Here is a 26,367-nt window from a genome sequence, read left to right as displayed (position 1 = left end):
GAATCTGCATACCCAGATGCAGAACGGTGTATGTGAAGATTTACACTGACAGTTGTCAGAAATGACTAACATTGCTTTATGTTGATGACGTCATGAGTATAGCGCAATAGTAGGCCTAATTTCGCGTGGTGTATATCAGTTCATCTGATCCCCGTGTTTCTTTATCTGGATAAGGCTTACTAAAAAGAAGAAAGATCTGGCTGTGTTTGAGAAAGAAAGCGTGCCCGAAGATTTAGCGAGGAGCACTCAGACGTTATATGCAGACTCGATTACCTGCGCAAAATTTGGCAAAGATCATGAATATTTGTTTCAGACCAAAAGTACAGTCTATCAAGCACCACCGCTTTTCATGTCTATCATGAATGCCACAGTGAGGAGAATCAGAATATCACATGCACCGATTTGGCACTTGGCTTTCTTTTATGACTCTGTGACAGGGTCTGAGAAAGGAGGGGGGGGGGGGGGGGGGCGCAGGGGAACGGAGCTGGAAGTACAGTTTAGGTTGGACAAATGATGAATAAATTCCAGAAATAGTTTCAAAGCAAGTGAAGCGAAAACGGCAGTAATAGAGTCAATAGGAAAGAGCGATCTCTTCTATGATACATCAAGTTGCGAAGATATACTATATCAGTCATGTACAACAGCTATTTGAAACATCTCTCAGCGTATGCTACAGAAACAAGCACACCCACAAACTCATCACAACTTCAGTCTACAGAGATGACGTTATTCAGCCCCACGAACAAAATGGAACAAATTATGAAATAAAGTCCTGAGAGAGATGGTTCTGATAAAGACAGCATTAGTAAAGCGAGTTAAAATATCCGAAATCAAGTGGTTTTGGCACACTTGAAGGATAGAACGAACGCAAGCATATCGAATAAATATGGAGAGAGATGCTGGAAAGACTCGACGGTCTGGCAGGGCAAACAAACGAATGGTGTACTTAATAAATATGAGCATTTGCTACGAGTGAAGGAACACTGGACAGTTTGAAAAAAAAATGATTTATCTTGAAACTTCCTAACAGAATAAAATTGTTTACTGGACAGTTTCAATCTGCCAGGAAGCTAAAAATCAGAGCACACTTCGCAGCAGAGTAATAATTCATTCCTGATTTATCTTGGTGGAAGCTTGTACACAGCTACCGGGAACCTGAAGCTTTTAAAGATCACGGTGATGTACCAGCACAGAGACAGCATTTTCACCACGACGAGCGGAACAGCTAAAGATCACCACAAAAATAACCAACAGTTGCGTAACTACCATGTCTCCTGTTTGATTTCCGCCAGGACTAGAAGCGGGCGCTAGAGGAATGTTGCCAGTTGGCCTTCGCGCATGGTGTTACGAAAAGTTTATGGCGGGAGCAAGCCAAAAACGATACAAAAGGGCGCCGGGAGAGAGATGGCGAATAGTTCCTCCGCGAAACGCGCTTCTACATCCCTGGCACAACGGAGTGACAAATAGGTCGCTAAAAAGTTTTTAACTTATTTTTCTTTCCGCATCGCGCAAGTTACCAGAAAAAGAGAAAACCTTTCAGGGCAGTTCCCACATGCTGGAAAGGGAGGGAAAGGGCGGCATAATTTATTTCCCTGAGTCTGCGGCTTCTCGCGGGACAGAAATAGAATGGGAAACAGACCGGTCGCACTTGGCACAATGGCTGCCCGCCGCCGACAAAAGAAAACTTGGCCCGCCTGCCCCGCGGGGGCCGCGCGCCCTTTGAAGGCGCCGCCCTGCGCAGCGGCTTCTGATCCGAGACCAGCCACCTGCGCCAGCAGCACCACCCCCGTCTAATTCGCGGAAGCGCCGACTGGCGCCAGTGCCGCCACGTTAGGAATACGTCCTCTCGGACACTGTGTGCCACAGTTGAACTTTGTGCCATACAGAGGTCTCTGTCCTCTGGCCAATGCGACTGGTGGTCTTTCGGTACTTACACTGGCTCCTGCAACGATAGGACTTCCACTTCATTTCTGTCTCCCTTCTTTATCCATCTTACCCCTTTACTTTCCAACTGCTCAGGTCACGTCAGTTGGCCAGAGGGAGGAAAGAGGGCTGGAAATGATGAGTGATGTGAGAAACGTGACAAGTGAGAAAAAATCCCATAATTAATGTCTTCGGAAAAAATTAGTTTCTTATTTACTGCTAAGAACATATTAGCCGCCACTCAGCTTTGTGTTTCCTGTGAATGCAGTAGCCAGGGAACAAGTGAATGTGTGGGAGGTGCAGAACGGCGGTCTAAGGGGCACAGTATTCCCGACTAGCGATTGTTTGTCTGAAGCAAAACAAAAATTGTCATTTTAATAACCATCCATTACCTTGTATTCATTCTGGAATGAGCGATTCTTAATTGTGCCAGGGCTATTATACTTACCACTAAAATTATTTCGAAGAGTGTTAGGAAGTTATTTCTAGAGAAACAGTATCTCTAAAGTTATCTGAAGAACATATATTGTGGTCTTAATTTAGTGATCAAAGGCTGAGTTTTGCTCAGTCAACTGATATGAAAGTATTCTCATTTTCTTTTCCAGTATTTTTTCACAGTGAGTGGTAACTGCCCAATGAAACTGAAACTATTTTTTATTCTCTGATTTATCATTTTGTGTTTAGTTGTTTTACGTGTGTTGCCCCTAGTGGCAGAACTTATTTTATTGTAATCACATGCTAAAGTCTAGCACCCTAGTTATGGTTGTTGTAATACTAACTTACATTTTCCAGGAAATTCTTATTTTAGACCCCTTATTCTGGTGGTTCATCTGAACAAGATTATATTATTACAGAACTGTAGTGTTCAACACTGAATAGCATGTGCATGCATTCAAGCCTCATCATAATTATCATAATTAAGAAGGGCAGCTGCCACGCTGGCTACGTTCTGCCGGAATAGAACTACATCTACTGGCGAATCTGGAGAACTATATGGTGCAGGTGCTAAGAAGAAGGTCCGTTAATCGATTACACGTAGTTCGAGGTGGGTATAGGCCGCACAACTGTTACATGTTCAGATGTGGCTGATAGCTTATGGCCTGCTGACAATGATAAAGTGACGTGAGAGTTTCTGTGTTGTCATGATTGCTTACTGTAGTCTGGTAGGCCTACAATCAGGAAGGTTCGTTACATTGCATCTACCACTTATCGGGGTGAGTCGCTTTCAACTCATCAGAGATGGCAGTGCTGCGTTGGGTGGACTATTTTCTAAATCTCACGCAAGATAATCCGACAATTCGGCAGCTTCGCAGCCAAGAGGTGCCGGTTCTACATCTGCATGTTGCCGTTCACCGAGGGTGGCGTTAACGTCTCTGTCCACGGCTGATCCACACAACTGCTGCAACAAAGGCAGTGTACCGAAATGTAATATGGAGAAAGAAGGAGAGTCAGGTGCGAAATCTAGGGCCAAAGTTATGATTTTTATATCAGTAAATAAAAATATTCTAAGTGATATTTACTTTGGGTTTACCTGAGGCAAACCGTTTTATTATTGAACTGTAGGACTTGGTACTGCGTAATATTTAATTAACATCAAGACACATTTTTAAGAAAGAGAACCACCAGAATATGTGACCAATATCAGAGTGAAAGGACTAAACTACGAAGAGTAGCTTATATACAGAACAAAATACGTCTACTTTAAGGAAGCTTTACATCTTAGGTTTGAATCTATGAGGTATGCCATGTAGGAATTCGTTTTGATGGAAGGCTATTGAGAATAAAATTTGTATGACAATGTGTATGAATCTCACTGGGAAAAGGAAGAGCTATCCAAGTGCGCATGAATTTTCTGCCTAATGTTTACATAGTGGACACTGAACATTCTCTTAGAAGAAAGGAGAGGCTATTACTCGGACGATGAAAGAATTAAAGAAGCATCACAGTCTCGTCTAGGACGACGAAAGAAATTGGCCTTGTCCTTGGCCAGCAATGGCAAGATCGGCCTACAAAATTGCGGGAAACGTCAGTCCGGATGGTCAAACTGAGAAATCGTGATCTTCACACACAATATTCTCATTGTGACTGATAGAAGAAATCTGAATGATTCGAAGTTTCCAGCCTGTTGAAAAGCTTGATTCACTACCATATCTACGGATTCTAAATAACATACCATCTGTGGGACGTTTAACCGGGTTTGCAACTCCACCAAACATTTCTTTACTGGAGATTTGTTGTGGACGTTTCTTGGTGGGCAACAGGAAATGCCTTATCCTGGATGGAGAATCATCAAGGGGTACTGCAGCTACGTCTAAAACACCGCAGAGAAGTGTAGTGGCACCATTACTGTTCACATTATACATAATGAGTTGGTTGGAGAGAGTGGTTGCAAACTCAGAATATTTTAATATGATACAGCTATCTATGAGGAAATTGTATCCAGTAAAAAAGTGCTGTAATATCCAGTTTTGTCTCTCCAAAATGTTAGACTTTTGAGAATACTGGCTACTAACAACGACACAGAAAAAAGTTTTAAATTTAATGAAACATACGTTTGCAACACACTTTGAATATAGGAGTAAGATGTCACGCGTAGAGTCATTGATGTCGAACAAAAATTTAGGTTTAGATGTATGAAAAAAGTAGCATTTACACAAAGTTAAATGTAAAACAAATGCTGTGATTCAAAAACACCAATTTCAAAACAAAGTAACCGTTTTCGGTTGTCACCAGCCACCCTCAGATTATGAGATATCTTGGTTATATTCCACCACTGTGGAAACAATGTTCATTGGACAATTTGTTTTCTAACGTGGTGGTATGGAACTGCATCATCTGTTTTTTATGATCTTCTTCATTTCGTTTGAAATTAGTGTGATGGTGCTGGACAGTCGACTATTTTCAAAACAAACAAACACTGTGCGTCTCCAGATCAACTGAAATGTCGTTATTTCCAAAAAAAGTATCCGCTACCACTTCCTCTCTTATGCCACCGGAGCAGCACTTACATTCGAATGCCTCACTTATTTGTATCCCAATTCTTACGAAACAATTCTAAACACAACACTGAAAAATAGCGAAATGTTTACTGGTAGATGAACTGATCGATTTAGGAACAACTGATTCTATTTTCATTTTACGACAGTATACTGCAAAATAGTGGAGGGTTTAACGGGGAGATAAATACTGATTCTGTAGATTTTGAGAAAGCTTTCGGTAATGTGATTTGATAAAAGTTAAGGAGAATAATGGAGCACAGAGGTTACCCTTTACAGTTTATATCAGCTATCAAAAGTCTGTATAAAGAAATATCAGTAATTTTAGATACAGAAGGCATATATCAACAGAACGGACACATGTAAACAAAGGGGTATATTGCTGGCAGTATAAATACAAAGAAGACTGGTGCGAATAACATGCTCGTTAGAATGGAGAGATGTTGTAACCGATAGGTTGAATAATCTTAGTTAGTAGTACCTCGAAGAAGAGAGTATCAAAACATCGCGAACCGTCGTTCACGACGAAAATTACCACTATTGTCTGGTCCCTAGTTATGAACCAGCGAATATTGGAAGATAAAATTGAGCAGATAATAGCTCACCCAAGGCTTTCTAGCAGTCATCCTTCCCACGATACATCCGTGAAAGAAACGGGAAAATATTTTCTTTATTCAGAACAATAAAAAGTACCCTTTGCATTGCAATTCAGTGTGATTTGCAGGGCATATATGTAAGTGTAGACACGAGCGCCACTGCTCCGGCACTCCAGTGAACAAGCCTCTGTGCCACTTCATGTAAGTCCCTTATGGGAGAGCGTATATGCAGTGGCAGTGCTAGAAATTCTCGGCGCTTGAAGAGATCCAAAGTGAAACTGACGATCTGATTATTGTTTGGAAATGTAAGAAGTTAATACATAATGTGATACCGTAGAACGGAGCAAGTAAAAACACCACACAACGCCTTCCATCCACAACATACACATGGTTTCTGTTATAATTAAAAATATAATTACTTGTATTTGTATTCGTTGTAATGACAGTATCAGAATTAAAAAGTCTATTATCGAAAAATAATATATATACTGTATGATCACTGGTTCTTGTTCAGGCATTAGATGAAGTAGTAACTATATAGCGTAAAGAAAAACAACATTCGACAAGCTTCCTTAGGGAAGGCTCCTAGCATAGGGGAGCTGGAAGGGCGCAGACAGTGAATTAAGCTCTCGAAAGCAGCAAGAGTCTGTCAGCGATCAGTCATACCGAGATGACGTAGAATGCATTACGACTGTTGATACAGAAAAGGCTTTCTCATAAAATCAGCTTTAAATTGTGAAAATTCTTAATCATGAATTTGCTATTTCAGAGTTACGTTGCTGTGTTCGAGATGTTGAGAAAAAATTTGAATAAGCTGTAGGAAAGAGGGCTAGTATGCAATATATATAAGGGCCAGGAGGAAATAATTGTACTAGAACAACAACAAAGTGCTTGGATTAAAAGTAGAGTAAGAGAGGGATGCAGTCTATCACCCTTACTGTCGATTTAAAAGTCGAAAAAGGAATGATGGAAGGGAAAAAAAAGGTTCAATAGTGGGATTAAAATTCGGGGTCTAGGGATATCACTGATGATATATGGCTATTCACAGTAAAAGCCAAGAGAATTACAGTATATGTTGACCGAAATTTCTCATTTTGATAGTACTGAAGGGCGACTTTTCTGTGTTAAAAACCTTTCAACAGCCAAGATCGCATAAAATACTTCTTTATTTAAGACAAGCGGTTTCAACAGATTATGCTGTCATCTTCAGGTCTGGAAGAAAGTGCATATACATAGAACATGTCTCATAGGGTCACTGCAAAATGAATATGTTTTGCAACAAAAATATTTTAAGGTACATAAATGCACAGGTCCACTTCCGGTTTTTATAACACCATACTCAAACTTTATATCAAATGTTACACTTCAAGTTATGAGACATATTCCATGTATATGCACTTTCTTACAGGCCTGAAGATGACAGCATAGTCTGTTGCAACCGCTTGTCTTAAATAAAGAAGTACTTTATGCGGTCTTGGCTGTTGAATGTTTTTTAACAGTACGTGTTGAATTGAATTTATGGTCTACTCAGAACAGAACATGGATTGCGAGTAATCGGAAAAGACAACAGTGATGAGAAGTAGCAGAAATGAGAATAGTCAGAAACTTAACATCAACACTGGTGATCACGAAGTAGCCGACGATAAGGAATTCATCTACATTGGAAGGAATATAAACCAAGACGGACGAACCAGGGAGGACATAAAAAGTGTATTAGCTCAGTAAAGAGGACATTCCTGATCAAGAGACGTTTATAAGTATCAAACATAGCCTTAATTTGAGAATCAAATTTCTGAGGATGTACTTTTGGAGAACAGCGTTGGATGGTAGACAATCATGGACTATGGGAAAACCGAAACAGAAGAGAATTGAAGCGTTTGAGATGCTGTGCTGCAGAAGAATGTCGAAAATCAGGTAGACTGATCAGATAAGGAATGGGGAGGTTCTCCGCAGAATTGGAGAAGAAAGGAACATATGGAAACGCTGATAAAAGAAGGGATAGGATGATAGTACCTGTGCTAAGACATCAGGCAATAACCCACATGGTGCTAGAGGGATTGTAGAGGGTAGAAACTGTAGAGGAAGACAGAGTTTGGAGTACATCCAACAAATAATTGAGGATATAAGGTGCAAGTGGTATTCTGCGATGGATAGATAAGTGCAGAAGTGTAATTCGTGGCGGGCCGCATCAAACCAACCAGAAGACATAAGTAAAAAAAAAAAAAATTATTCCTTAGTCAGTTATAGTCTTCAGTTCTGGCAGTCAGAGCGCAGATACGTTACAATGTGTGGTAGTCAAGTACGTATTGTTGTGTATAGAAGTTGGTTTTATTTGTAATTCACTTTTCTAGTATTTTATCATCCTTTTTCCTTTCTTTTTATGTCAAGATTTGGTAATAAGAAGCTCTTGTGTCACCTAAGGTTGAAGTATCTAATAAAAAAATAAAACGTATTTCTTGGGAAGCTGTTAAACTGGCGAAGACGTTAATAGCGCAGTTGTACAGTAAATAACTTCCGGAGCGAATGTGTAACAGTGATTAATGAGTATGCTGGGTAAACAATATCACCCAACAGAAAAAAGTCGTGTTCCGTGAAAACGAAGGAAATAGAAATAATAATGACTCGAAAGTAAGTAACGGTGAAACCCTGCTAAAGAGAGCACGCGTACTAGCTGCCAAATCAGTGCAAGCACAAAAACTACTGCAATGAGTCCTGGCGCTGTTCGGAAAGTCTCGTGTGTTTATTGTAACTTCGTGTCTCACGGAGAAGATGCACTAGTGCTGAGGTCGCTGTGAAATCGCCAAAAAGACACAAGCACTTTATCACGAGGGCTTTTTGCGCATGATCAACGAGCTGTCTTTGGCTGTCAGAGGTTGCGTGCCCTGCGGACAATATATCAGCCGCCCGACAGGCGGCGTAACACAGTGCTGGTTAGGTGTGTCACAGGCAGGATGGTAGGGGGTGATGGGGGGCGGGGGGAGAACAGGTCTCCCCATATTGCGGTAAGCGACCCGCTGCGGGAAGCTCCACACATCGCGCGGGGGGTTTCTCCTCTGCGGTCATCCTTGCCGTTGCCCTGTGCTGTAATGTTCTGTCCTCTCCTGTCCTGTCGCGTGCTGGTCTCGACGTCGCGTCCCAGAGGTGTCATCACCGGCACAACACGACCTCGGCGACGTCCGTTACTGCACGGCGATCGCATAACCGCGGTGTCAAGTCCCGATAAACAGCACACTGATCGAGAGCTACATCTACAAGGGTGTTCTTCAAACTCAAGTGCTCACTAGACACTACACTTTACCATTTTCAGATTACAGATCTACCATTGTGCTCTCTCGAAATAGTGCGAGGGAAAAATTAGCATGTAAATCTTCATGTGCTAGCTCTGTTTTCTCTTATTTCAACCCTGTGGTGGTTTAAATTTCTCGAGATGTCACCGCAGTGGAAAACGCTTGATACTTTCTTCCCGTTTTCGTGATAGTACGAAACGAGCTGTCCTTCTTTGAACTCTTCCGATATTCTTCGTCACTTGCACATAGTATAAAATCTCTAAGTGTGGCACTATGAGGGCTAAACGATAGACTGAGGACAATAGATATGCTCCTTGATTCCTCAAAAGCATCTGATTGTGTGAACCATGCCAATACTTTTGGAACATTGCGGTATTGGGGAGAAGCTGAGCAGTGGTCCATTTCATATGACAAATGACTCAAAAATTTCTGTCTTTGCAAATGGTACAAATATTATTGTGAAAGATGTACAACGTCATACAAATGAGACAGCTATAGTGTGGTTAATAATATCATTACGAAGTTTTCAGAAACACATTAACGCTTAACTACAAAAAACTAAACTTATACAGTTCCTGATTCGGCTCAAGGCAACGTGGTCAAATTGTTAGTGAAACTGATCATTTTCATTGATTACGGCTGGAGGAAGTCTTGAGCAGAAACTGACTACTGCTGTCTCCATTGTACGAAAGATATTTCACTGTCACGGAGAAGCGAAATCTTGTCTACATTGGTTCCTTTCACTCCATTATCTCGTGTGATGTTATATTTTGAAGCATCTTTGAACGCTCACCTAGAATATCCTTAGCTCACAAGAAGGCGATGAGACTCATCAGCGGTGTCCTAAGACGAACTCGTAATAGACCTTCATTCAGGTTTCCCGGAATTCTCTGCCGTATCTGTTCATCTCTTTCACCATGGGATTTCTTGTTGACAGTTTTAACTCTTTCAAACGAAAATGAAACATTAATTCATTTAACAGTAGACAGAGAAACGATGTGTACTTGGATACCTCTTCCTTAAGTAAATTCTTTACCGTAATTCTACATCTACATCTACATTTATACTCCGCAAGCCACCCAACGGTGTGTGGCGGAGGGCACTTTACGTGCCACTGTCATTACCTCCCTTTCCTGTTCCAGTCGCGTATGGTTCGCGGGAAGAACGACTGTCTGAAAGCATCCGTGCGCGCTCTAATCTAATTTTACATTCGTGATCTCCTCGGGAGGTATAAGTAGGGGGAAGCAATATATTCGATACCTCATCCAGAAACGCACCCTCTCGAAACCTGGCGAGCAAGCTACACCGCGATGCAGAGCGCCTCTCTTGCAGAGCCTGCCACTTGAGTTCGTTAAACATCTCCGTAACGCTATCACGGTTACCAAATAACCCTGTGACGAAACGCGCCGCTCTTCTTTGGATCTTCTCTGTCTCCTCCGTCAACCCGATCTGGTACGGATCCCACACTGATGAGCAATACTCAAGTACAGGTCGAACGAGTGTTTTGTAAGCCACCTCCTTTGTTGATGGACTACATTTTCTAAGGACTCTCCCAATGAATCTCAACCTGGTACCCGCCTTACCAACAATTAATTTTATATGATCATTCTACTTCAAATCGTTCCGCACGCATACTCCCAGATATTTTACAGAAGTAACTGCTACCATTGATTGTTCCGCTATCATATAATCATACAATAAAGGATCCTTCTTTCTATGTATTCGCAATACATTACATTTGTCTATGTTAAGGGCCAGTTGCCACTCCCTGCACCAAATGCCTATCCGCTGCAGATCTTCCTGCATTTCGCTACAATTTTCTAATGCTGCAATTTCTCTGTATACTACTGCATCATCCGCGAAAAGCCGCATGGGACTTCCGACACTATCTACTAGGTCATTTATATATATATTGTGAAAAGCAATGGTCCCATAACACTCCCCTGTGGCACGCCAGAGTTTACTTTAACGTCTGTAGACGTCTCTCCATTGAGAATAACACGCTGTGTTCTGTTTACTAAAAACTCTTCAATCCAGCCACACAGCTGGTCTGATATTCCGTAGGCTCTAACTTTGTTTATCAGGCGACAGTGCGGAACTGTATCGAACGCCTTCCGGAAGTCAAGATAAATAGCATCTACCTGGAAGCCTGTATCTAATATTTTCTGGGTCTCATGAACAAGTAAAGCGAGTTGGGTCTCACACGATCGCTGTTTCCGGAATCCATGTTGATTCCTACACAGTAGATTCTGGGTTTCCAAAAACGACATGATACTCGAGCAAAAAACATGTTCTAAAATTCTACAACAGATCGACGTCAGAGATATAGGTCTATAGTTTTGCAACGACCCTTCTTGAAGACTGGGACTACCTGTGCTCTTTTTCAATCAATTGGAACCTTCCGTTCCTCTAAAGACTTGCGGTACACGGCTGTTAGAAGGGGGGCAAGTTCTTTCGCGTACTCTGTGTAGAATCGAACTGGTATCCCGTCAGGTCCAGTGGACTTTCCTCTGTTGAGTGATTCCAGTTGCTTTTCTATTCCTTGGACACTTAATTCGATGTCAGCCTTTTTTCGTTTGTGGGAGTATTTAGAGAAGGAACTGCAGTGCGGTCTTCCTCTGTGAAACAGCGTTGGAAAAAGGTGTTTAGTATTTCAGCTTTACGCGTGTCATCCTCTGTTTCAATGCCATCATCATCCTGGAGTGTCTGGATATGCTGTTTCGAGCCACTTACTGATTTAACGTAAGACCAGAACGTCCAAGGATTTTCTGTCAAGTCGGTACATAGAATTTTACTTTCGAATTCACTGAACGCTTCACGCAGAGCCCTCCTTACGCTTTGACATCGTTTAGCTTCTGTTTGTCTGAGAGGTTTTGGCTGCGTTTAAACTTAGAGTGAAGCTCTCTTTGCTTTCGCAGTAGTTTCCTTTGTTGTTGTACCACGGTGGGTTTTTCCCGTCCCTCACAGTTTTACTCGGCACGTACCTGTCTAAAACGCATTTTACGATTCTGTCAAACTCGCCTTTAATTTTGCTGCGAAGCTCATTTTCTCGACAGGCCTCTTGTAGCTAAATTACAAAACATTGCAAGATAATATACAGATTAGAAAATATAAGCTCTTCTTCTTTCACTTGTGTCTTGTCCCGTAGTTCTCGCAGGGTCGGCGTTGTTACAATCGAATTTGGCAAGGTTAATTTAAAGAAGTGGCCAGATGCCCTTCCTGCCGCCACACATACCCCCTGGGACAGAATCAGCGTACCCCAGCTGTCTGCGTCTAGTGCAAACCATGAAATAGTGCGAACGTGTTTCAAATGTATGCGAGTCGTGTAACTGAGGCAGGATGTGGCGAACAGCACGGTATTCACCTAGTGGGATGTGGAAAACCGCGTAAAAACCACATCCAGACTGGCTGGCACACCCGCCCACGTCGTTAATCAGCCAGGCGGATTCGATCCAGGGCAGGCGCTTCTACCCGAGTCCAGAAAGCAGCGCAATAGCGCTCTCGGCGAACCTGGCGGGTAGAAAATATAAATATAAAGTTGTTAAAATTTCATTAGGTGTTAACCGAATTAAAACATACCTGCACTAGCAACGCTTCGTTAGGCTAGGCGAAAGCCGATTTACACACAGGAGATATACACTTGACGCTCAGTCACAAGGAGTGTCAGACTAATTTCACAATGTAGATGTGTTCACGAAAGGCAGATGAGCTAGAAAAAAGGCTAGTGCCGATGACAGTTTGATAGAAAAACAGTTGACGTTGCTAGTGTCTCGTTTAGTATCCGAGAGCGCGCCTGCAACCAACGCAGCGTCGCATTTAAAATCCGAACTATTAACGCCCATCTTTATATAGTGCGTCACAAATCTTACATGATAAATAACGAACGGCTACATTATGCCCCATTGTCAATATTAATGGTACTCCATATACATAAATTATGCTACATTCCAATTAAACAGTTCCACGGTAACGCAATTCCAGTTACATAATTTACAGTGACATCTCCTTACCGCTATTATTTAGTTTGTTAACACGACCAAATTTTATTGAAAAACGTAGACTACAGTATTTACATCATTCTAAAAGGATATACGCATGAGAAAAGTTTGACGTACATGTCCTCAAACAATAACACAGATCAAATACAATAATTATCGGATGTACATTAACGTCTGCTGCCTTATAAACACGCAGCATCTTGTTCATATGACGACCTATGTCCGAGTTCTTGGACATTCAATTAATAACAAACATATTGAGATTACGTTGCGCAGATGATCAGGACGTATAACAGGTACTTTGTCGGAAACAATACACTGCAAGGAATGTTGAACAACATCATCGAATAATAAGTACCTGTTGAAGTTTTGCTCACTTTACCCTAGTCTGCTACCGTATGTCGTAATTATTAACCAGTAACATTTGTACTGTTACAAATTCTTCCACTAAAAATTTATTTTATAGAAGGTTTGGGGGTAATAATTTACACCCTTGTAACTATTTTACAGTCCACTAAAATAAGGATCAGTCATAAACTATTAATGACAGTTGTACGTCATGGCAGAGCAATTATTAACAGTCCGCCGTCAAGCGACCAATTCGGTTCGAGAGCATCAAGAGTACAGCAGACATGAAAGAGTTTAACCCGATTAGTCATTCGTGCACCTGGATGGCTTTAAATACGCGTACATTGTACATTGACACGGATACCGTAAACAAGATATAATAGTTGTAATGCGTCTTGTGATTGCATCTATCTTTGAATAATGAAGAACTCTGCAGAGCATCCAACAATTGCAAACTCGGTAGCCGCGCCGCTCACCATTGTATAACAGTCAGCGTGACACGTTACAGAACCATCAGCTAATCTTACACCACTCAGTGGTGTTGCCATGATACTCAGGTACCCGAAAGTGACCCTTAATGTGACAAAATCATTTAACCATTCCATTTTCTAATCTAAATATAGCTGCTACAGGAGCACATCAAGCGCTACTGTCACACGGTACACTAACTAGCTGAACATACGAACATAATAGATTCAACATACAAACAATGCCACATACTATACTAACAAATAATACAACCATCACAGCTACATAATGCTGTAGGTGGTACCATGAACGTGGACTAACATCCACAACATCACTAGGGCAGAGGGTATTCACAAAAACATACAATTATGTCAAATCCATATTCGTTGAACACTGCTTGACAGAAAACTGTTGCTATAAAATTTCAGTGTGATAAATCGATACTGGTAACGTAATAGCAGACATTCTAATTCTATCGTTGTGTAACGCTTACACTAAACATCTACAAGCCAGCATAAATTTAACAATGAACGCTTAATATTTAAAGACGACTAATGTCCAACTGTCCTTATGTCACATCAAGGAGGAACGTAAAGTCGTGTTATAATCCCCAGACGCTACGATACTTGTCACACACAATAACTGATTGCTGGTTACTTACGCAAGATATAGCTCAACAAGCATCGTAATACGATAGTTGTGTCCCACCGTGGTCAAATTAACGAAGAAAGTTACAAGCCTCCGGTAACCACATTATTACATGACATATAACCTAAAAATGTATATATGCAGTGATGCACACTATTGCTAATATTCATTGGTTATAAGTGTTTGAACTAAATCAGAAAACCAGTTTAACCATGTGAGCTAAATCACAAAATCAACGTTCACACAGTATGCTAAATGAAACAACATAACAACTTACGAACTGCATGCCATCAGAAGGCGGCCAATGTCATTAAATTTCATTTATTACAAGGGCTAAGAAGTGTTGTAACTAAACTCAGACTTATTGTTCAGCACTTTATCCGGTTACTTGATTTAGTTTTTATAGATCCACCAGTCCCCCAGAATGTCCACCGCTATTCCCTTCGATGCCGTATCTCGACGGTATCCTCAATTGTACCAGCCTCATGTTTCGTGGCCAGCAAAATCTGTTCGAAAAACGTCTTGTTATTGGCGCTGACATGCTCCTTGTACATTCATTACTCATTATCCAAAAAGTGTGCACTCTTCAGCAGGTTTAATTTTACACTGGCTTCCTGCAGAACTGAAAAAAGTGGACTGATAAACCTCAAGCATTCAAATCCAAACTGGAAGGTTTCCTTGTGGCGTACTTCTATTCTCCTCAGAAGGTGTTTGCAGATTTGATAGGCAAGGCACCACTGAGTTTTATTAAACTGTTTGTAGCCTACTTTCTAAAGTGTCTCCATCTTATATTGTATTTACATCTCTGCCAAACTATATCTCCATCCCCCCTCTTCCCCTACCCCCTCACCACCACCACCGACTGCCCCTGCTCTCCTCTCCATCCCCCCATTCCCTGAGATTTTTAACTCACATTTATGCATGTTGCTAGACTCGACTAGAACCTAAGTGGTAGCAGAACCAATGTTCATCCTCAGTATGTGGTCGGCAACGGGAGGAGGATGATTCTGTACAATCCTCATCGTCAGATGTTGCGTAAATGACCTGTATTAAATTCCAAGGCTCTCCGCATTGTCATTCGAAGTGACGGCACGTGACTGTGTTGATGATACGTCGAATTCATAGTTTAGACTCTGCCGCCAGTTTGTTGCTATTCGAGACGAGTAGGCTCTGCTTCTAATATTGGGATCTATATGGTCAATAGAAACTTCTTCAAGGAGAACGTCATGATTCTTCCATTTATTCACTCATTTTTTGTGAGCGCAACAGAAATATTTTAATTTCTTTTCGTTATATTTTCATCTGGCATGCAATGGTTGCTTCATCATCATATCTCCACCTCTGTACGACATTTGGACTGAAAGTACAGCCTGCAATTGGTGATCTCTTCCTCCACTCTAACTGGGGTCCTCACACAATACAGCAAGTAAGCTACGTCCTTTACAAATACAGAACACATTCTCGGAATACTATAGAATCACAGAACTTTCCATTTAATGTGTTCATACCCTTTTATTATTCTGAAATGTTGTTTCTAGGGTCTTCATAAATGAGATAGCGTTCATGGTCACCATCGGATCTAAAATTTAGCAACGATAAGTAGGCGCGTAGTCTGTACTGACTACTAGACGCGTATCTGCTAAAATTTAGATCTGATAATGGTTGAAAAGCTGAAACTTGCAATCAGTTTTAATAAAATATAATGTGACGAAGACATCTACTTTTATAAATGACATTAATCCATGTGAAAGAGTGTCGTGTAAACATTGGTGTTGTGTTTCCCTATTTGAGTCAGATATATCAATAATTTCTTAGCGACACATCACCGCACGCGAAATGATATCAATAAGCCATTCGAATGACATGTTTTTCTCGGGTGTCGTAACTCACCTTCAAAGCACCAGATGATATCTCAGAATATACTGTTGTCTGCTTTGTACAGATGACACAAGGGATTTGCAAGTGGCCTACATGCGAGATATCTTCGTAATATTACTGTGATTAAAAGCTCACTTTCCTTGCTAGTTGCTTCACCGTTTCCCGAGTTACGAATATTTTTTATGATTCAGCACGCCCCTCTCCCTACTTCAATACTCCTTGAGTATAAATCTGTTTTTCATCACGCTTACTTTCGTAAACGAGAGATATTCGTAAAAATAGACTTCTCTCCTGAGAAAGATCTTTGTAAGTGGATGGAGAGGCAGCCAACTTCTACCATTCTGTACACTGCTTCGTTTCAGAGCAGACTGACTTTCGCCTGTGTCTCAGATCTCTGCAAAACTGACTATCTGACGTTACATGGACTGGTCTTGGACGAACTACGTAAAAACAATGAAACTTTACACTGTCCTGGCTCTTTCTGTATAATTTAAAAAGACATTAAGTGGAGAACGTCTAGAGCAATAATATGTATTCATTGTTTCCTCAGAACGAAGTCCAGGAGTTCCTTCCATATTCTGCGTAACTTGACTTCAGTGTCTGGTGTTCTGACAGAAACTAATGCATTAAGTCGCAGGACAGAAATCTCTGAAAGAGAGAGAGACAAAGACAAAGAGAAAAGCACGAGGCAACTTTTTTTTTTTTCCTACAGTAGTGAGGAAGCATTAAGGACAAAACCTTCTTTAGAGTTGCGAAAAGAAGGCAGAATGCAATATAGAAGCACATCAAAGCACACGGATTTAATAAAATATAGATACGGTACAGGACTGTTAGCATATTTCCAAAAAGAGAAACCGAAAACTAACTTACATGTGTTGCTCAAGTTATAGTCAACTGCATGTACAAATTTAAAAAAAAAAATGCACAGCACTGTGCTGTCTGCTATAACTTTATTTTGTTTTGTTGCCGGTTTCGGTTCTGAACTATCATAAACGGCAGCTGCGCAACATACAGAAGTGGACAATGTGACAATGTTAAACGAAATAAGAAAAACCGGAAAAAAATGTTTAATCGATGAAAATACTTACGAAAACTACCACAGATGTATCATATGTCATACATGTTTTAACATAAGTAACCACAGGAAGCCATAATTGCTAAGATAATAAGAAATCAAAAATTGTAACAAGATAAATACGAGTATATGCTGGCACATTGACACAAGAACAAAAAGTAATGTACAGCAATACAAGTCAAAGAACTTCGAAGTCAAGGCTGACAGTCTTGACTGGATCAAAATAAGTTGCCATTAAATAACTATGTGGTTATCACATCAGGAAACAAGTATTAACAGCTCTTTAAATCTGTTAAAAAAAGTAAGCATGTAAAATAAAAGCTACACATCCAGAAATTAAAATCAGTCAAGAAATATCAGACGAAAATACACAATAAATTAAAATAATACAAAGAAAATACAATTTTTAGGAGTGAAGAAAATGCAAAAGAAATGAAGAGTATGTAGATGTCAAATGTGTAATCCATATGATAGAATTTAAATACAATTTTTATGAAGAAACATGGTACCCATCTTAGCTTTTACCCAATGATTAGAAACATATGTCATCTGAATGACTACACAAGCATAAAATGAAATTGATATCCAAAAATACAATCAGAAAAAAATAAGAGTGGCCTATTAATCCTGATTTTAAACATATTATAAAAGAAATATGTGTGAAAATAATGAAGTGTTGCAGAATAGGGTTGTTTACAGGAAGAGGGTTAACGGAAAGTAATAAAAAGGTGATAAAATTTACAAAGTCATGATGTCAAAAATTAATACAGTTTTCAGAAGTTACAAAATGACAGACATAAGGGACATTGCCCCTATAAAGCTCAGAACTTAATAGAAATGTTAAAAGCACAGACCATAATAATTATAGCCAGTGGCATCTACTTGGTATTTCGTATCAAAAATAATTAAAAATAGAACACAGATAATATATAGAATGAGATGACAGTTAATGGCCAGCAAGCCAAAACCCTTGATGACCATATTTACATTCAACCATGATACTGTCCTATAAGTTGGGTATATGGCTAGAAAAGTTCAATTACAAAGAAAACAGTATTAATATTACATCAATTTAGAAATTGGGTGAAGAGAAGTAAGTCATAAAATAGTGAAACTGAAATTAAGAGGGCACAGGAAGGTTAGTGGCGAGGAAGCAAGGCTAGTGGTTTAATGGAAAATGCAATATATGTGCATCAAAGTCTGTGTGTGGAACAACTGTATTTTTTGGTTTGCAGTGATGAAAAACGTAATAGAAAATGTAATAAACATCTGTAGATCTATGAATCACTTGTAAACTAATTCACACATTGTTCACCATATTAAGTATTATAAAAATTAATGAAACTAAAAATAAAAATGTTATTCAGTTAATATAGTCCTTCAGGATGACAAGAAGTCAAAGTAAAAACATATATTTAAAAAAGCCCTGTAGGCTAAAAAACAAAAAATGGCAAGGGGCAGATTGGGGGGGGGGGGGGGGGGGGGGTTACAGATGAAAGAGTAAAAGGGAGCATAATTGAGGAAAGACATATTAAAATAGCTTAAAGAGGTCCTCCTACATATTTATACCTCTTAATGAAATTTTTTAAGTAACTTTTGCTTCTCAGTTTCACTTGCTCATTGAGAACATTTTCTGTCTGAATAATCTTATTTGCAAAAATCTCTGTTTCTTCTAGAAGGTTCATAATCACACTGTTCTCAGCTCTATGCAACATTTCCATCTGATTTGCAGTTCTATGCAGTGTATGATTGTGTGATCTAAAATGCATACTTAATGTGGAGGTACACATCATAATGATGTTCAAAGCTTACACAGTGCTTTTAATGATATATATTGATCCTTACAATTACCCCACAGTATTCACCAGGAATCAGTGTACAATCAGTCAGGTGTTTATAAAATTAGTTGCTTGCAGTGGAACAAAATGTATATTGGCCAAACAGGAAGCAAATTAAAAATTAGATTTTATGAACATTCCTCTGCATTAATCACGCATTTAAGATCAAACATACACTAGACAGAACTGCTGATTGGACGCAGATGTTGCTTAGAGCTGGAAAGAGTATGATTATGAACCTTCTAGAAGACACAGAGAATTTTTAAATAGGATCATTCATCCAGAATAAGGTCTCAAACAAGTGGAACTGAAAAACAAACGTTACTTGAAAATTTTCATTGGCAGTTTTAAATATTTGAATGGACCTCTTTAAGTTATTTTAATACAATTTTCCTCAGATATGCCCCCCTTTTATTATTTCCTCTGTACTTCTCCCACCTCCCATCTTGCCCTTACCCAATTTATGCTTTTTAGGGCTTTTTTAATTTATGTTTTTATTGTGACTTGTTGTCATAGTACTGTCTTTAATAAAAGTAACACAACATTCACATATATATTTCAGACATCGTTAAACGATGCGTACCTAAAGTAATGACTCAGGTTTGCAATGCACTAGAATCAGATGCCTTGGCGTACTATAACTGATGCAACACTATCGGCTTTCAGTCTTAAATAATGTATTTGAGTATGGAATATGGAATCAGTTACATGGCGTTGGAGGTATATTTGATACGTAGATGACATTATTTTGAGACACATTCAGTCATCAGCGTGTGTGATTTATATACTGACAGGTCTTAAGTAAAATGACACACAACACCTGTGCTGCCAACAATATGGTATTCAAGGTCTCCAGACGATAGCTTAGTTTGTAAATAGAAGTATTTCTTCTGATCCAATATGTAATTCAAGAAAGGTGCTAGAAAATTTAATCAGTTGTAAAACAGTTAACATGGGCACCAAAATATAAGTGTGTAAAAACTGCTGTGTGTTTCAAGAGCATCTGCTTTTCGTTGATATCAGTGTAGTCAGCTTGAGCAAGATATGAAAAAAACACACAGTTGTGTTCTAACTTTGAAAGTATTTTGATTTGTGCAAAATGTAAGTATCAGTTTGGTACACAGCGAATGTTATAGAAGTGGAATACTATCACAATAACAGGTACAAAACGTGCTCGTCACGTACCATCCGAAAAAAATAATATACAAACAGCTAGTAAGTTATTCGTGCAGACTTTATTGTACATACCATTAGGTGGCTTGCGCAGTGCATTGTAGATGCACATGTTGTGCTTCTTCCTAAAGATATAGAAACTCTGTGTCGTCCAAAGGTAAGGTTCCGGTTTCATGGCGATCGGTATACTGCTGTTATCATTTTGCAAACAATACTGTGACTTGTGACTCATTAGTGGCACAGATTAGTCCTCCTTGTTCCGAAGTCACTGTACACGCCACGTGCACATTGCATAAAATGCATTTTGTGGAAATCGACAGAAGTACATATACTACTTTCTACAAATGTTCTTCGCGCAGTATTACACGAAATTTTGGTTGTGATTGTAGAAATGACTAATTGTAGTTCAGTGGAGTTCGTGATCGGTTTCTCGTGAGGTTACCATCATGGTAAGACCAGGGAAATTCGAGCTCGAACTTACCGGCGCCTGGTACCCACACACAACCCTCGAGTGGAAAAGGAAAGGCATAAAATGATAGGGATACTGAAAATCCCCGAACTGAAGCAGCATCAGTTGCTGTCTCACCCTCAGACATGACAAACTGACATCAAATTCAGCGATTATCATGAGAACAACCGTTTCTGTTGCATGAAGTGAGTCACAATTCGGTCGTTAAAGTTCCCGAAGTTGATATTGGTTCTTTCTCCAGTGTTTTAATATGGAAAAACAGTGATCGCTAGTGGGTCGATACATCTACACCTGCATCTACATCTATACTCTTCAAATCACTGTGTGGGACATGGCAGAGGGCACACCCCATTGTACCAGTTATTAGGGTTTCTCCGTGTTCCATTCACGCATGAAGCGCGAGTAGAATGATTATTTGAATGTCTCTGTGCGTACAGTAATTATTCTAATCTTATCCTCACGATCCCTGTGTGAGCGTTACATAGGAAGTTGCAGTATGTCCCTAGAGTTATCATTTAAAGGCTGTTCTCGAAACTTTGTTAATAGCACCTGTCGGGACAGTTTACGTCTCTTTTCAAGAGCCGGACATTTCATCTCCTTCAATATCTTTGTGACACTCTCCAACGAATAAAACAAACCTGTGACTATTCGTGATGCCCTTCTCTGTACATATTCAATATTCCCTGTTAGGCCTACCTGGTACGGGTCCCACACACTTGAGCAATGTTCTAGAACCAGTTGCACGAGTGATTTGTAAGCAACTCTCTTATAGACTGATTGCCTTTCCCCTTGTATTCTGCCAATAAACTGAAGTCTACCACCAACTTCACCCACGACTGAATCTATGTGATCATTCCGTTTCGTATCCCTTCAAAGTGTTATACCCAGGTATTTGTATGAGTTGGACGATTCAAACAGTGACTCAGTGATATTGTACTCGTAGCATACTACATTTTTTCCTTTTGTGAATTGCAAAATTTTGCATTTCTGAACATTTAGAGCAAGTAGCCAATCTCTGCACCATCTTGATATCTCATTAAGATCTGACTTGACATCTATGCAGCTTCTTCCTGATAGTACCTTTCACTGATACAGTAACTGCATCATCTGCGAAAGTCTGAGGGCCCTATTAATATTGTCTGCAAGGTCATTAGTAAACAACATGAACAGCAATGGTTCGAACACACTTCTCAGGGACGCACACCCGAAGTTGCTTCTACTCGTACGTCTAATGATGACTGTCCATCCAAGATAACATGCTGTGTCCTCCCCACAAAAAAGTCCTAAACGCAGTCACAAATTTCACTTGATACCCTGTATGATCGTACTTTTGTCAATTAGCGTAGCTGCGGTACTGTCTACCTGTTTACCTTGATCCAAAGCTTTCAGTATATCATATGAGAAAAGTGCGAGTTGGGTTTCACGTGATCGATGTTTTCAAGATCATTCAGTTCAAGATGCCTCTTTATGTTTGAGCTCAGAATATGTTCTAAGACTGAACGTTTTTGGATCACTTGTACTACTCTTCTTGTAGACGGGTGTGACCTGCGCCTTTTTCCAAGATCTGGGCACGGTTTTTTGTTCGAGAGATTTACGATAGATTATAGTGAGAAGAGGGGCTAACTCAGCGGCGAATTCAGTATAGGATACTGATAGGGATTACATCGGGGCATGGAGCTGTGTTTAATTTTAACGATTTCAGCTGTTTCCCAACACAACTGAAAAACTGGTTCAAATGGCTCTGAGCACTATGCGACTTAACTTCTGAGGTCTTCAGTCGCCTAGAACTTAGAAATAATTAAACCTAACTAACCTAAGGACATTACACACATCCATGCCCGAGGCAGGATTCGAACCTGCGACCGTAGCGGTCGCTCAGCCCCAGACTGTAGCGCCCAGAACCGCACGGCCACTCCGGCTGGCAACACCACTGACACCAATACTTATTTCATTTATATTTTCAGTGGTACGAGGATTAAATTGGGGCAGCTCTCCCGTGTTTTTCTTTGTAAAGGAACATTTGAAAATGGATTTAGACATTTCAGCTTTTGCTTTGCTACCCTCAATTTCAGTTCCTGTCTCATTCGCTAGGAACTGGACACTAACTTGGGTGCCAGCAACAGCCTTTACAAACGACCTAAATTTCGTTCGATTTTGTGAAATGTCATTTGACGATGTTCTGCGACGATAGTCGTTGAAGGAACGACAGGTCTTGACAGCCGAACGTGTTTCATTCATCATGTCTTTATCTACAGCCGTACACTTTGTTTTACACCTACTACGCAGTAATCTCTGTTTCTTTAGGAGTTTCTTTACAGCGACTGTATATCATGGAGATTTCCTCCCATTATGAACTGTTCTATGGGGTACATATCTACTCAGTGAGTGATCAACGATTCTTTTAAACTTGAATCAGAGTTCCTCTACGTGCTACTGTCCTGTGCAAGAAGTTTCAAGTTCCTCATTGACATATGACACGACCGGTTGTTTACCTGCGTTACTGAAGATATCTTTCTGCTTGTTTTAGTTGTCCTTTGTACATTGGTAATCATTGTTGCCACAAATGCGTCGTGATCACTGATACCACTTTCGATGTGGACATCCTCAAAGACTCAGGTCTATTGTTGTCATTAGATAGTTCAAATGGCTCTGAGCACTATGGGACTTAACTTCTCTGGTCATCACTCCCCTAGAACTTAGAACTACTTAAACCTAACTAAGGACATCACACACATCCACGCCCGAGGCAGGATTCGAACCTGCGACCGTAGCGGTCGCGCGGTTCCAGACTGTAGCGTCTAGAACCGCTCGGCCACCACGGCCGGCTGTTATTGGATCCAGTATATTTCCTAACAGGATACGAAATTATTCGTTTTGTGATCCATGCGGCAATAATTTTTATGTGTTGTACGGTAAACAGGTTATTGTAAAACTGTTTCCTCTCTACGTTTCCTGTTCACTCATACGCCTGTGTTGTCAGAGCTCAGGTCTAGTGTCGAAGAAGAAGAACGACAGTAAACTCCAGTGGAAAAAAATCCACTTGAAGTAAGGAGTGGTAGCTCTCTTTAAATGTGGGTGAATGGAATATATCTCTAATAACAAAGAGAACGAATCGAATAGAAGATTAGTGTGGAACGCCTAGAAATTACATCCTTTAAATATTTGCAGGTAATGTCAAAAAAGATACGAGATAGAAATAATATGTAGAATCATTGTGAGGAAAGATAATTACAACAGAAATTTGTGGAAAAGGTTCCAGGGAAGGCCAGTTCGTCCACTTGTAAATGAAATCTCAAGTGTGACAAATTGTAGAATAGTCCTCAAGCGTTCTTATCAAATTGCGTGATAGCAGAAATAGAACGAACTCAGAGACGCGTTTCCAGGGTCATAACAAAGCTGTATGGTCCGTGGGAAAATGTTACAAAGTTGCCTGGGATCTTAAATGAGATTTTTCGGAAGAAAGTCGGCGTTGTTCTTGCTGAATCATGAAGCGTAAATTTAGAGAATCGGTGTTGAAGGAAGGAAGGTATGGTGAAAGTAAGAGATTGTGTCGTGCACATAGACGTAAGGAAAGCTGCTTTTCACTTTCTCAATACGGGAATATAAAATACCTACCATTTTATAAAGTTTTCTTCATCACACATACACGCGCGCGCGCACACACACACACACACACACACACACACACACACACACACACACACATAGAGTACACGGACTAAATATGTAGATGCAGAACTGAGTTGTGTAAAATCTCATATTTTGGCATCGTTGACGACGTATAATATTCTCACAGGTGTCCTGCCTGGTAATGACAACGAGCAAAGTTGTCGGAATGTCGTGCCACGACCCGGCAGCATGCTCGCGAGAACGTGGCACGATCTTTAAGAGCTGAGAAACGTCCAATGAATGTGCCTCTCACGTAATACCAGTGCGGGCGCTGAAAAACAGCAGAGCATCGAAAGGCGTAGTCGTCTTCGGAAGTCGAAGTAGGCTGTAAATAGCAGCACGAGACAAACAATAATTCACAGTCTATTTGGAGCCACTGTAGAGAGTAGAGTCAACAATAAAAGTAGCAACGCCTCAAGAAGACGAATGCGTCCAAATATTTTGCATAGAATGGAAAGAACAACTCGGCTGAGCACCCAGAAGAACATCATTATTACTGAGTACTTTTTATCAGATAAAAATCATATTTGTCGCATTTGTGTTGCTGTGCATATACTCTAGTTGTAATATAATCGCAGAGGTAGTTGAAGGAAAAGAACCGATAGTACTACTCCGTAAGGAACTGCTGGAGACCAGGTGACCCTTAATTCAAAACATCCGCAAAACAGCCAGGATCGTCTTCCAAAGCTCGTTAGTAGAGTTAAGTACGACAAATCATATTTTAGGTCCCGTGGTTTGCCTAAAAAGATTTTGTACAGCACTAATAGCATACCAACTTTCCACCACAACTGCTTCAAGTTTTAATAATCTTCTGAAAAATTTCCCTGAAGGGAAGCAATATACTTTTACACTGAGGTGAAAAAATCGTGGGAGACCTCCTAATGACATGTCGGACCTCCTACTGCACAGCGTAGTGCAGCATCTCAATGTACAATGGACTCAACAAGTCATTTGAAGTCTCCTGCAGAAATATTGAGCCATGCTACCTCTATAGCCGTGCATAATTGCGAAAGTGTTGCCGGTACAGGATTTTGTGCATCAGGCGCCCTCTCAGATATGTTCATAAACGTTCGATAGGATTCATGTCAAGAGATACGGGTGGCCAAACCATTAGCTCGAACTGTCCAGACTGTTTCTCAAACAGTCGGTAATAACTGTGGCCCGATGACAACTCCATCATCGATAAGTCCATGAATGGCTGAAAATGTTCTCGAAGTAGCCGAACATTTCAATTCAATCACCAGTTCAGCTGGACCATTATAGAGCCACTACCAGCATGCACAGTGCCGTGTTGATAACCTACATCCATGGTGTCTTAGGGTCTGCGGCATACTTAAACTCTACCAACAGTTCATACCAACTGAAATCGGAACTCATCTTACCAGGCCACGGTTTTTCAGTCGTCTAGGGTCCAACCCGTTTTGTCACGAGCCCAAGAGATGCGTTGCGGGCGGCGGTGTACTGTTAGCGAAGACACTCGCGTCGGTCGTCTGCTGTTATAGCCAATTAACGCCAAATTTCACCACACTGTCATACGTCGACTTCTGCTGTTATTTCAAGCTTTGTTGCTTGTCTGTTAGCACTGACAACATTAGACAGGTAATGCCTGAAATTAGGTGTTCTCGGTACACTCTTGACACTGTGGATTTCGGAATACCGAATGCCCTAACGATTTCCGAAAAGGAGTGCCATTCCAAGTTCAAAGTCTGTGATTCCTGTCGCGTGGCCGTAATCACGTCGGGAACCTTTTCCCATGACTAACTTGACTAGAAATGACAACTCTGCCAATGGACAGCCCTTTTATAACTTGCGTACGCGATACTGCCGCCATCTGTATATGTGCATATCGGTACCCCCTCAGTGCACATAACATGTAACACGGTTTAAATGTCTTTTAAGAACAAATCCGCGAGTCGCTTGGTATCCTATCTATGCGATAACGTCACGAAATTCCGAAGACAAATCTTAGGTGGAGCGTGAGATAGCGGAGGCAGTCGCTTT

The sequence above is a fragment of the Schistocerca americana genome, chromosome 1, assembly GCF_021461395.2.
Source record: "Schistocerca americana isolate TAMUIC-IGC-003095 chromosome 1, iqSchAmer2.1, whole genome shotgun sequence".
Classification (NCBI taxonomy): domain Eukaryota; kingdom Metazoa; phylum Arthropoda; class Insecta; order Orthoptera; family Acrididae; genus Schistocerca; species Schistocerca americana.
The sequence above is the reverse complement of the archived record's forward strand: the minus strand, read 5'-3'. Positions refer to the sequence as shown.